The following is a 13,155-nucleotide window of genomic DNA, read 5'->3' on the forward strand; positions in this document are numbered from 1 at the left end:
GGTGTACCTCAGGCAAACACAGTGTACACTGGTCTCTGTACACTTGTCCAGGGTAAGCAATTGGAGCCCTGTGGTGAGCGCAGGCATTGTACTCATATATACCAGTGACCTGTGAGCCTAAACAATGTCTTATTTTGCACGCGCTTTCAGATGGATTATGTTTTACCTCGTGTTCCTCAAATGCTATACTAGGTTTTAATACTTTTCGGCTGGCCACGAAAATGTCTGCATGTCTCTATGTGATACGCCCATCTACCACTTGGAGTGACCGCGTTTGTCGATTAGGGAACATAACCGTTGTTTGTGTAGAGTCCGGTACTATTCCGAGCAAGCCGAAGAGCGCGTGTCAAAGCGAGGCAGGCAGAAATCTAGCGCTCAGTTCCTAGCGCGTTAGGCTGCTGTGCCTGAGGACGCGGCATCAAATCACGACCGCGGCAGCACTGCTTCCATGGACGCGAAACACAGAAGACGCCCAGGTGCTACACGATGGCCATTACGGCATGGCCACTACGGCGCCTCTTTCTTTCTTTCCTTTCTTTTTCTTTCATTCTTTCTTTTTCTTTCCTTCCTTCATTATTTCTTTCTTTCCTTCCTTCCTTCTTTATTTCTTTCCTTCTTTCTTCCTTTCCTTTCTTTATTTCTTTTCTTTCCTTCTACCTTTCCTTCTTTATTTCCTTCTTTCTCTGTCTCTCTTTCTTTCCTCCTTTCTTCCTTCCTGCCTTCTTCCTTTCTTTCTTTTCTTCTTTGCTTCATCCTATCGCTCGTGGAGCGGTTCTGGTGTCCACCGAGAAAGAGTCTATGGGGTGTTGCTACAGTGCCTTTCCTTTCCTCCAACCAACAATTATTTGGACAAAAGTTACGCTGGTTTGGACACCGGCAAGTGGAGAGCGTGCCGAGTCTTTTGCAACCGCTGGCGTACGTGGCCGGGACGGTGAGCACGTCCGTTTTATTTATTGGTTTTCTGACTTTTCAAGTTTTTTTTTTTTTTTTTGCGAATGCAGCCACACATTCTAAACACGAATATGCCTATGTGGGAGTAAAAAGGAAATAATCTGTCGTCTCCCTTTCATAAAATGGAGTGCGCTAAAGGACGGTGTACTCCCTCTTTACGCCTGTCTGTTTAGCGAGCACTTTTCACGTGAAAATCCAAGTCTCGAGGGCAGCTGACAGGAAGGCGATTTGCTGCCCTCAAAACGACGGTGGCGCCACCACAGTACCTAAATCGTCCTGAACTCGAAATTGTGCGGAATGTTGTATTGCAAATCTTAAGTGGACAAACAGTGCTATATAGATTGGGCATAGTGCTCTGTGTTGTGATTAGGAAAGAGCCGAGCTTCTTTGCGGGCGTGTCGAAGAGCGGCATTGTGTGCACATTCACTCGCTCTCAGGATGAACGGCACATGTACCGCCTGACACGTGGCGCTCGTTATTCCTGCAGCGTTTCTGCCTCGCCTATGCACAGCCTTGCTTGTGGGATGCGCTTCCCTGGTTTGGGCTTCTTAGAGGCTATAACGCGTATACGCTATCTTTCTTTGGCCTTTAAACTTTTGATATGTTTGCGTTGTCTTATCGTACATCTAGGCTCGTACTACGGCAGGTCGACGCCCTTTTAACGCCTTGGTACACAACGAAACTTTCATTGGCTTTAAGCGGAAAATACATACTAATTTTACACGTTTACTTTACCCGTAAGGAAACGCTTCTTGTTTTTTTCTTACCAGTTGTACATTTAGCGACGTAATAAACGTTGCCTCGACTACACTACCTTTTGCGTAATGCAGTTCTTTCAAATAATATCCCCAAAACAGCACAACATATTAAGTTTCCACGCGCGTCAATCGTCATTGAAGGAGGCAACTTAATTTCACGCTAGTCTAACCCGTAATATCGCGTAGTGTTTTATCTTATCTTCAAGGTGGAACAGTCTTCTTTGTTTCGCTATCTCTTCTAATTGCGTCATAGATCACGCAACGAGATTATTTTTTCAGGTTTCGTCAGTACTGACCTCACCGCGTACTATCTTCACTGACCGAGAAAGTAGAAGCACTTCTGATTTCCCATACGCTCTGTGCTCTACAGGCGCGCAAGGGCAACCGAGCCACGATAGCGTTTATTCTTTCACAGTACCAGAAAAGACAGCGGTGCTCGACTTGAAACCACATTTGTGAATCGCTCTGGTATTGCTATGGTACAGCAACATTTTTGCATGGCATTAATGCCACGCCTGACCTGCAGGCTGACGAAAACGCTCACAGATCACAGAGTAACCCGTTGCCATCTATATTTTAAGTGCAGCCATTCAACGCAGCGTAGTAGATGCTTAAACGGCACGGGCTGTTTCCTTTATGTTGTCTGATTACGTATAGTACTTGAGTCAGCGCACACGCACCGATATAGCCGTGACGCGACAACGAGGTGGGCGCTCGCCTTACACATGCGAACGGAGGTCACATTTTTTTTTTTCTGGATACTGGTAGGAGGATCAACGAAGGGCACTTACTTTCTGCCAGTTATTGTTTTTCTACGCTTGGCCAAGCCGTACCGCTTTGGAACGACAACAGTTCGGGCGGCAGTCCTCCGCTACGGTAGACGACGGCGCAACCACCACCAGTGTCCTCCTGGACGACGTCCGGTCCTCGAAGAACGAAGGCGGGCTTGGTGTGGAGAAGTCAATGAACAGAGCGAGACGAGAGAAGAGTTATTCGAAGCGTCCTGCTTCGGCGTACTACTGCTTTCACACGTCTGCAAAAAGACTAGGCAGTAGAAGAAAGTGTTCTGGAAAATTCGTCGCCGGTTATCGAAGCTTAGCGCGAGCCTGGTGCACGCGTATGCCCTGTCCGTAGGAGCAGCAGAATCAAGCAGCGCGTGAGCTTTGCGTGTCAACTTCCTTTTCTTCCGAAAGAAGATACAGCGTGGCACGGATGATGGCCCGCCCAGTTTAGACTACCATCAACGCAGAGGACACAAGCGCCGTTAAAACAGACACGCGCTGTGTCACGTCGGCGATAGCCATGTGTCGATCGGATATCAGTCTCGATTCCCTCTGTGGCTTGATAATCCAGAGGGCTTTGCGGCACCGCCGCAAATCAGGGTTCCTTATCGCGTCACCTGAAAGTCACCGTCGGACGATTTGTACGTTGGTGTCTGCACCAAAGAGGACAACGGTGACGCCTTGGCTTTATCTGTCCCGGTACGGCAATCCTAGCAGAAGAAATGCTGCCGATGACAGAAACCGGTTTCCAGGTGACATAACTCCAGCTAGATAAAAAAAAAGAACCGAAAGAACTGCAGTGACTAGGTTGCTTTTGAGAATTACCACCCCATAGGGCTACACGGATCACTCTTCAGGGTCCGTTCTTCAGGGTGGTCACAGGGACTCTAACAGAGACCACAGAATCCCATGACACTGCACAAGACCTCGCGCACTTCATATCCTTCACTGTATCCAAGATTCGCGCGTCCATGGGATAGACACGAGAGTGGAGGAGGTTTCAGGCCGATATTTGCTGATATGGGAAGATGTGTGTTCATATCCCGCAATTGTCCACGTGTAAGCACTGCGCGCACGACGACGGATGACGTTCTCCGGCGTGTTCGAGAAAAAACGGCGAAACCAATTCACCGCCCTCTCCCATTAAAATTGTCCTCGCAGGAACGGCGACAGCTCTAGCGAAGCGGCGACGACGGTGTGTGGTCCGCGTCGCAGGTCGTTCATTCAGGAGCGTCGACGGCGGCTGGCTGGCTTGCGGCGTCGGCAGCGCGACGTCGGTTGCTGCGCTCGCTGCGTCGGCGATGATCCGTAGCGGCAGGCGCGCTCGGGGCTACGCTATTCAACCCTGCGCTCGCGTCGCTGGCCGAAGAAGGAATGTTTTGCTCTCGCGTCGCGTCTGGCGGCTGCTGCTGCTGCTGTATGTGAAGTCTGTGCGTTCGTTAGCGAGCGCTGCTGCGCTCCGCGCGCGCGCGCTAACCGCGGGAGTGCCTGGAACAGGTGTTGCGTTCATCATACCCTCACGACGCGCACTCGGCGCGGGGGACGTTTGAAGGGCGCGAGAAAGACGGAAGAGGAAAGAGAGAGAGCGATAGACGTTAAAACGAACGCGCACATAACAGAAAGCGAATAACGTACGCCAAAAAAAAAAAAAAACAAACGAAGAGCTGCTTGCAAGCCAGAAAAGAGAAGCGAATTAAGAATAAAAGTACGCAGAACGAAATAAACAGTGGGCAACAAACAATAATAATGACAGAAAAGCCCGCGGCTTTACCCGACAAACGTAGAGAAAACAAAAGAAAGAAGCAGAGAGGGACGGGAGCATCGACTCGACGTCATAAAGAAGAGACGACTATAAGGTGCTCCATTTCAGTACCCTTCATTGTAATGTCAGAGACGCCGCATCGGCGGCCCTCAACGACGACGGCGATCGGAGCGCGCGCGCCTTTTGCGAGTTGTTTCCCGAACGCAGCAGCAGCTGCGTTATTATGCGCGAGCCTCATCGGAGGAGAATTCGCCACGTTTTGCGGAGGGAGGAGCGGGAAGCCGTCTTCTGCGCGACAAATCGCCCTTCGCTCAATGTCGCCATTATTCCCTTCGAGGGAGGCCTCTTTAGGAGCTCCTCCAGATGACTTTTAGTTTATGCCTCCGTGTTTACTCGTTTACGGTTTTTTCTATCTTTTTCTTTCACCGCCGCGTCTATTTTATGTTAGTTTAGCAGTTTTTTTAAACGAAAATTGATTTTTCACGAAAGGACATAGCGCAGTATCTGTCACACATCTCGGTGGACACCTAAACCGCGCCGTAAGAAAAATAATAAGGAATGAGTTATAGAAGGAAGGAAGAAAGGGGTACCGTAGTGGAGGGCTCCAGAATGATTTCGACTGCGTGGGGATCTTTAACGTGCACCGACATCGCAGAGCACACGGGCGCATTTTGTGTCGCTTTTGTCCGCCTAACGATTTTAAGCCAAGTTTCGATGGAGGCGAAACGCAAGAGGCGCCCGTGTGCTGTGCGATGTGAGTGCACGTTAAAGATTCCCAGGTAGTCGAAATTATTCCGGAGACCTCCGCTACGGCACCCCTTTCTCTCTTTCTTCTTTCAATCCTACCTTCCTCCCTTCCCTTACGGCGCGGTTCAGGTGTCCGCCGATATATGTGTGACAGATACTGCGCCATTGCCTTTCCTTAAAAACCAATTTAAACAATTTATTTATCGTCTTTTTTTTCCGTTTGTTTTATAGCGCCACACAATCGCAAATAATAGTGATTATGAAGAAAGGGAAGGCGCGTGACAGTCTTACTCTCGGTCGACACCTAAACCGGGCATTCAGTAGGTGATGTATTCAGAGGAATTCAGAGTAGGCGTGGCGGACGATTCCTGAAAGATTTCGACGAGCTGGTCCAGTTCAATCTGTCCGGATACCTCAGGCTTCCATCTAAATGGGAGCGCCGCGTTACGGATTCGAGCCTGCAACTTCGTACTCAGCGGTGGTGTACAGTTTTCTCAGCTTACGAGGCCTCGAGTGACTGCGCAAATCCACTGCAAGCGATTGCAGAACAGCGTTGCAAGGTTGCGCGGCTGACCCTGGCGGCAGCTCGGCGGGCCAGGAGGAAAGAAAAATAAAAAAAAAAACAAGGGAATGCGGCATTCAGCTCTCCATGGCGGCACGCGCCGCTGAGTATTCTTTGAACAGATGCAATAGCCGTGGATGCATACGGCGCTGCTTCCACCGCAAAAGCAGGGATCACGGCAATGCTTTACAAGCGAAACCAGTTAGATATACGCCTGCTAGCTTAAGCGAGCTGTCATGCCTTTCCATCCTGTTCCAATTTGGGCGACATTTTTTTCCGCTTTTTTTTTTGGCACCGTTAATAAACAAAACCTTCAACTCTGGTGTAGGTGCTCTAGTGAACACGAAATAATAATATCTCCATGCTCTGTGCTGTGCGTTTCTATGCCTTCAAAGACATGCGACATTGTCTTACAACACATATTTAGGTAAGAGTATGCGATAATAGTAAGCGGCGCTCAGCACTCTATCCCGCGTAGACCGTTTGCGGCAGCATGCTTGAGGAAATCTCGAAAGTTTAGAAACCTGTGGCGGTCTTTATTCGAACTTGGTGTAAATTATTCCAAAAATATTCGAGATCTGCAAATGTATTCTATTCGTTTCGAATAATTTTGCAATACACTATTTTATTCCTTAGCCGAATCGAATACGAGTGCGTTCGATTCACTATTAGAAAGGTTTGAATATTTGCACAACATCATCATCATGAGCCTGACTACGCCAACTGCAGGGCAAAGACCTCCCCCATGTCTCTCCAGTTAACCCTGTCCTTCGCCAGTTGCGGCCACCGTATCCCCGCAAATTTCTTAATCTCATCAGCCCGCCTAACTTTCTGCCACCCCCTGCTACGCTTGCCTTCTCTTGGAATACACTCCGTTACCCTTAAGGACCAGCGGTTATCTTGCCTTCGCATTACATGCCCTGTCCAAGCCCACTTCTTCCAATATTGAAACCAAGATTAGAAATAACTCCATGGTGGTATGCGCTTCGAGGCCGAAAGCATATTTAGAACAAAGAACAAACTTGGAAGGCTACTCACGGAACCGCTATTGCTACACATATCTCGAAAACATGACTACGTGGAAATGCGTATATACAACACTCTGTGAAATCCAATGGCGTTTAGGCGAAGGAACTGGTGCTCTGAGAAAAAAAAAATTAAAATCAATATGCGCATTACGATGTACGTGGGTGCTAACAAGGTGTAGGTGACGATATAGGTCCAACCACACATGATTTTTGACACTGAAGGAATTCCTCGGAAAAAAAAAAAAGACAGCCGCACTTTCCAAATATTCACGCAAGCTGTGGTCGCTTATTGCGTTCTATGCACTCTATTGAGCGTACTAAACTGCTCTGAGCCCCGAGTGTCGTCGTGGTTATCCATTATAAATGAGAGGAGAGCTCCTACGCGAGCGCTTTGCACCTAATAGGCCGTCCCCTAGTTTCAAGTCGCGAGTTTCCACACCCACATTAGTTGGTCCAAGCCAGCCGTCACTTATACACATACTGTATGTGTGTGTGCCCTAAGTGTCCACAACTGAAGGAAAAATATAAAGAACAATAAAAAGGTTACGAAGCAGAAGTTATTTAACTGGCTTGCAGCCGGTTGGTTTGGAGCATTATTCCATCCAAAATTACGTCACGTTACTTTTTTACCAATTCTAGTACATTATATCCTCCGCTCCCTTTCAGAATTGATGGTTTACTACGTGGTTCACCTCGTGCACAGCCGCACGATGTATTTCCGAATCTATTGCCGGGTCATCTGGGTTGATTTTTTTTCCGGCTTTTTTTCTTTGCGCATTTCTTACTGTAACTTGAATCTTTCTATGTCTACCTACTCCTGTGATATCTTGTTGCGCGAGAAAACAATATAAGTAAATAAAACAAAATTAAAATCGCTACATACCTTGCCAAAATCCTTGGCGATATGTTGTCTTAACGGACCACATATCTTGCCGTAGAATTTCCATGTATTGCCTGGAAATGCACCAAAGCTTGGCCAACTCCCCATCTTGATTGTGTGCCATTTTTAAGCAGGACAACGACCATTTCGAATAAGAGCACAATGTACAAATGTATAATAAACCCGTTATTCGCAAATAACCCGAACGGTGCAGTCATCTCTGGTTCACGCCAGCTAGATGATGGTCAAATGTTTTAGGGGAATCCCCCAAGGTGGAGTAGATTGGTAATAAGGGAGTAATTACTCATTGGCATCCACCCAAGCGCAGCCATACGGCTACAAAGGAAAGCTATACAGCTTTCTCAGAAACTTCGTAGTTAAAGAAAAATTCGTCCTGGTCCGGGGTCCGAACCCGGAACCACCGCCACACCGGAGCAGTCGCTCTACCAATTGAGCTAACCGGGACGGCAAGCTTATGGTAGGGCGAGAGCGAATTGATCAGTAACTCGAAGTGGGAAGAGTGTTTTATAGAGGGAAGAGAGCTTTCCTTTGTAGCCGTATGGCTGCGCTTGGGTGGATGCCAATGAGTAATTACTCCCTTATTGCCAGCTAGATGAGTGGCTGCATCTCTAAAGAAAATGGAAAGATGGCACCTACGTCCATTACGGAGGAAAAAAGAAAAGCTAAGAATGGAAAACGTAAAAGCATGAATGCACTCCATAAAAACAATCTTATTCTGCGCAGGCGTTATTTTCAAAGTGAGAGACCGAAGTTTCTTTTCAAAACAATTCTTCTCGGGGCGGTTCTAAATGTTGTTCCCTCTCCATTTCCACCTCTCGCCTATCCCTCCCCCTTTCCGGCAGCATTTAACGTGCTTGAATAGCGCAGTTGGCACTGAATGAGCACGTAACCGCGAACACACCGAAGTATAACGGACAAACGGACGTTATATTTTGTTCGAGGCAGCAGCGAACGAAAAACGACTGCAGCTCTAAATGCGTCATGCAGCGCGCACGGTGCCGCATGACTGCACGCATTGTGTTCGCAATAACTGAAAGTAACAATGTAGAAAGAAGTGCAAAACCTTTGATCCCAGGTCACCCATAGGAAGGCAGATTTTTATAGGGTGGTCTATGACGACACGGATGACTTACTTTTTTGTCTATGGTTCAGCGAAAATTTTGTGCTTCACCAGGGAAAGAATTACGTGGTTAGACAAAAGTTAATAACAACTAATCACGTCACAAAAGATTAAAATTCATCCTCTTCATCATCGTCATAATCGGCGAGACTACGCCCACTACAGGGCAAATGCCTCATCATCATCGTCATCATCAGCGTGACTACGCCCACTACAGGGCAAATACCTCTCCCATGTATCTCCAATTAATCCTGTCCTTTGCCAGCTGCGCCCACCGCGCCCCCGCAAACTTCTTAATCCCATCCGTCCACCTGACTTTCTGCCACCCCCTGCTACGTTTGACTTCTCTTGGAATCCAGTCCGCTACCCTTAAGGACCAGCGGTTATCTTGCCCTCGCATTACATGCACTGCCCAAGCCCATTTCTTTCTCTTGATTTCGACTAGGATGTCATTAACCCGTGTTTCTTCCCTCATCCACTCTGCCTGCTTCCGGTCCCTTAACGTTACGCCTGTCATTTTTCTTTCCATATCGCGATGCGTTGTCCTCAACTTAAACTGAATCCTTTTCGTTAGCCTCCACGTTTGTGTACTGTATACTGTATACTGTTGTATACTGTTGTATACTGTTGTATACTGTTGTATACTGTATACTTGTATACTGTTGTAGAGGGAAATTACGGACAGATTTGCGAGGCCGCCTGAGCCTGATGATAACAAGATACCTCCTCCTCCTCCTACATGGGTGGACACTGTAGTGTCATTTCTATTGGCTTAGTTTTCCGCCTAACCTGTAATTTCTTTCCCTGTTGTCTGCAGTTTTGTCCCCAAAACAAACGAAACACACCTATGACGTTCGCCTGCTCAGCAACAGTCAGTCGGTTCCACCTCGCCTATATTCGGCCGTGTTTTGATGAGGGCGAAACTGAGAAACCTCTATTCGTGATGTTTCAGTGGGCGTTAAGCAACCGGAAGCGATTGAGATAAACCAGAGTCACCAGCTAGGGTGTGGCGCACAGTCCTTACCATCGATGAGACAGGTGGAAATTGATTAACCATAATCTAGTCTTCCTGAACTAATGTAATCCAAGAGAAAACATGCAAATGCAGCGAAGGGCAATAGAATTAGTCATGTGGGCGGATGAGATTCGGAAGTTTGTAGTGATGAGGTAGCCGCAGCTGGCGCAGGACAGGGTTAAATGGAGAGATGTGGCAAAGGCCTTCGCCCTGCAGCGGGCGTGGCCAGGCTGCTGGTGATGATGATGATGATAATGACGATGAAACTAATGTCCTATTAAAAGCAGTCGACCAAAAAAATTTTCTATAAAAATTGACAAAAAGTTTTTACACTGGAACGCATAAATAATGTCTGTCAATATGACGCTGTGTTCAAGGCAATAATGATTTCATTTATTGTTCCCTTAAAGGCCCGAAGGCATTACATAAGAGGTATCTCTACTAAGATAGCCTATTTTTTACCACAAAATAGGTGTAGGTGGCCAATGTTCACTCGTGCAAACATAGACAGTACTGGAAGAATTCTTTGATTATTTTTCCTTGGGAAAATATGGACAACGTTTAATGCGCAGCAAAGGATGCAGGATACACCCGTTACGAGTGTTACAACTGATCTATCCGAAATGTGTTCAAGCAGCCTGTGAACGCCGGCTCATTTTTCGATTCGCATCGGTTCGGAGGGTTTTCGCGCACACTTTGTAACAGCACTTGACAGAGCCAAATTGCCCTCAGACAACTGCAGAAAAACAACTGCAACATGCCCTCGACAGGACATGTTGCCCTCAAAAAACGTAAGCGTGACAGAAGGGAAGAGCTTCGGTGCGTTCCAAGACAGTGCACACAATCTTTCGGTCGCTAAGTATACAGCCAGCGCTTTGGAGCCAGCCGAGAAGGTGCCGTCTCTCGAGCTTTCATTAATTTGGCTGCAGTTGACTTGCGCAACGTATCAGGGAACTCGAGGTTCAGGCCACCGTGTCAGTAAGATTGTTAGAGACGTGCTCAGCAGCGGTCATCCAGCTTGACAAGGGTGAAGTACCCGAGCGTCAAGCAGGCGCAGATGTGGGTCGTTCAGACACTTTCGAAATTGTTGTGATGTTATGAAAAGTATTTACTTGTGTGACCAGTTGCGGAAGGGCAACAAACGGCCCTAGCCAGAACCACGTTAATTAGGTGATATTGCGGCAACAGCATGCGTTGTTGCCGCGATAACACCTGAGATACTAATCAACAGTACTAATTACATTGTATGCTGAAAAATTGTGCAGTTTACATGTTTGCTTGTGCGCCGGAAGCAAGCCCGGGAGCATGCACGTGCTACCAAGCATACTGCTAGTTAGTGTGCACCGTCTGTATATTTTAGCATTCCCTTGTAATAGTGACCATGTCACAGTCAGTTAACTATTAATTCCACTCTAAAATACAGCTACAGACTGCAGAAGGCTCCACAGCTCCCTTAGGCATTCCCCCCCCCCCCCCCCCCCCTTTGCCCAAAGGAGTCTGTTCTTTCAGTTAGGAAGTTATGTTAATTTTTAATCATTGCGCTGTTATTTCAAGCTTGTTGGTTGAAGCAGTTGTCAGTTGGTGTGCTCTTTACCTTGGTTGTTATTCAGAGAACCCGTACGACGCCTTTTAACTTGAAGAAAGAAACACTATGGGATTTTCGATTTTAAATCACTTGCACCTTGGATGATCAGTAACTATAAGAGCATGCGTTACGATCTCGCCGTTACTCTTCCGACAGCGCAGAGTCGCATTAAGTAAATGCCACGCCCAACACAATAGCCCATTCGTGAGACAGAAGAGGTGGGTCAGGAAACCTGCGTTTATAAAGTGTCTATAGGGCTCAAGAATGCTTGCTTCTCAAGGCAGCGATATTCATAAGGCATTTATCGCAAACCTTTTGTGTATACAAGATCCACGCCAGCTTTGCGCGGTTTTTCAATAGATACGAATCCGGGCTTCCAACCTCGAACCTCTGATATTTTATCGGTCGAAAATTTTTTCCAGAAAAACTACAGAGACATGTTTCGGGTGAACGTGCTTTGCTCTATGCAGCTACATAGGCTTTTGTGCGGTCTTTCTGCTGTTGTCTGTATCAACCCTGCGACGGAAACAAGTGCGTCGCTATAGCATTTAATTTCTGTTTACTTCGTACTTACTCACGCGCACTCGGCTCCGAAGCCCCACTTGACTCCTTGACTCACCGGCGAAAATGGCGGGCGCGTCTAACTTGTGCAGTGCATTTCAGCACGACAGAAAGGTGCGTGTATGTGAAGGAGGGCGAAGCGGACAAGTACAGTATATAAAAAAAAAAGCTCGAAGAACTTTCCGCAATACCAGCGCGGCAAATTCGACTCGGCCCCCAGTTGAGAGACAAGGGATCCATCCAGACCTCGGGGACACCTCGGGGGAGCAAGTATGCGGGTAGCACAATTGCTGTTTCATTCCAACGCCTCGGCGCAAATGGCAGCTGTGACAACAGGGATATGTGCTCCCGAAGAAGATCCATCAAGACGGGTTTGCGGAAAAACGCTTGCCGAACGCAAGAATAAAAAAGAAACGCAGCAGAGAGACGAGCTCGACCTTCAGCCCTATACTGTTTCAAGGTCAACTGCAAGCGCGTTGGAAACGGCGCGGAGCGAACATGACAAGTCTGCAAGAGTTTCCCGCTCTGTATCATTTTTTTTTATTCTTCCTCTTGCGAAGATAAGCCACTTGGATGAGGAACTTCCTGGTTGACAGCAGCGAACAGCCGTTCGTAGGTCTTGCTATATCGTTGAGTTTTATATGATGTCTCATCGAGGTGACCTTGCCGTTATCAATGACGTGGACATGTCAGGCCATAGGCTTTGATTCGGGTCACTGATAACATTGTCTCGCTCCATTGTCGGGGACGTCTACAGCCCAGCACTCTACTAAACTGGCATAATGACACCAGGAAAATCGGATGAACTAAGTTGGGCATGTGTGTCTAATATGCCGATAAGCTTCTGTGCTGCACCCCGTCCTGTTTCAGTGACGACTAAAGGATGCAACTGTAATAAGTCTCTGAGCGGCAACAGTCACGCCTACTGCACACGATAGAGTTCACTGTTTGCCCATGGGCGTGCTTTTGCGAGTTCGGGTTAACAAAATACATGTGTTTTGCTATTTCTTAAACAGTCGCATTTTCAATCATGCTGGCAGTACGAGTGCACACTAAACAAATGCCGCTTGAATGGTAGCAGTTGACTTTTAGGACGTTTTAAACCTCATGCAAATTTTTTTGGAAATCTTCAAGCGGTTCGACACGTTATTTCGTTGCCAGTTCTTCTTTCTCTGCTTGCGCTTTTCTTAAGGCTATCAGAGTCCTCAATCGCCAATCACTTATTCTCTCCTGAAGAAGCCAATGAAAGGATACGCACTTTAGACGCAGACATACACTAGACAAAGATATCAAACGTGAAGAAAGTGCCGGAGGCCTTTCTCGCCGCCGCGTTAGCACTAACTTTATACAACTACCTGACCGCAGCGGTGGCCTAATGGTTTG

The 13,155-nt window shown here is 47.3% G+C and overlaps 1 protein-coding gene across 4 annotated transcripts in view; it reads right to left on the reverse strand.

The window, feature by feature from the left end:
• Positions 1-13,155, reverse strand: part of LOC149364195 (uncharacterized) — a 270,656-nt gene that overhangs the window by 123,315 nt on the left and 134,186 nt on the right. Inside the window, exon 1 of one of the 4 annotated variants that reach the window (XM_089574176.1) lies at positions 2,501-4,459. The exons of the other annotated variants lie outside the window; for them this stretch is intronic. The gene's annotated coding sequence lies outside the window, so the exon portion shown is untranslated. Of the gene's footprint in view, positions 1-2,500; positions 4,460-13,155 lie in introns of those variants that run through there. 4 annotated transcript variants of the gene reach the window in all.

This window comes from Amblyomma mixtum, chromosome 2 (assembly GCF_055824585.1).
Source record: "Amblyomma mixtum isolate Tamu chromosome 2, ASM5582458v1, whole genome shotgun sequence".
Lineage (NCBI taxonomy): Eukaryota > Metazoa > Arthropoda > Arachnida > Ixodida > Ixodidae > Amblyomma > Amblyomma mixtum.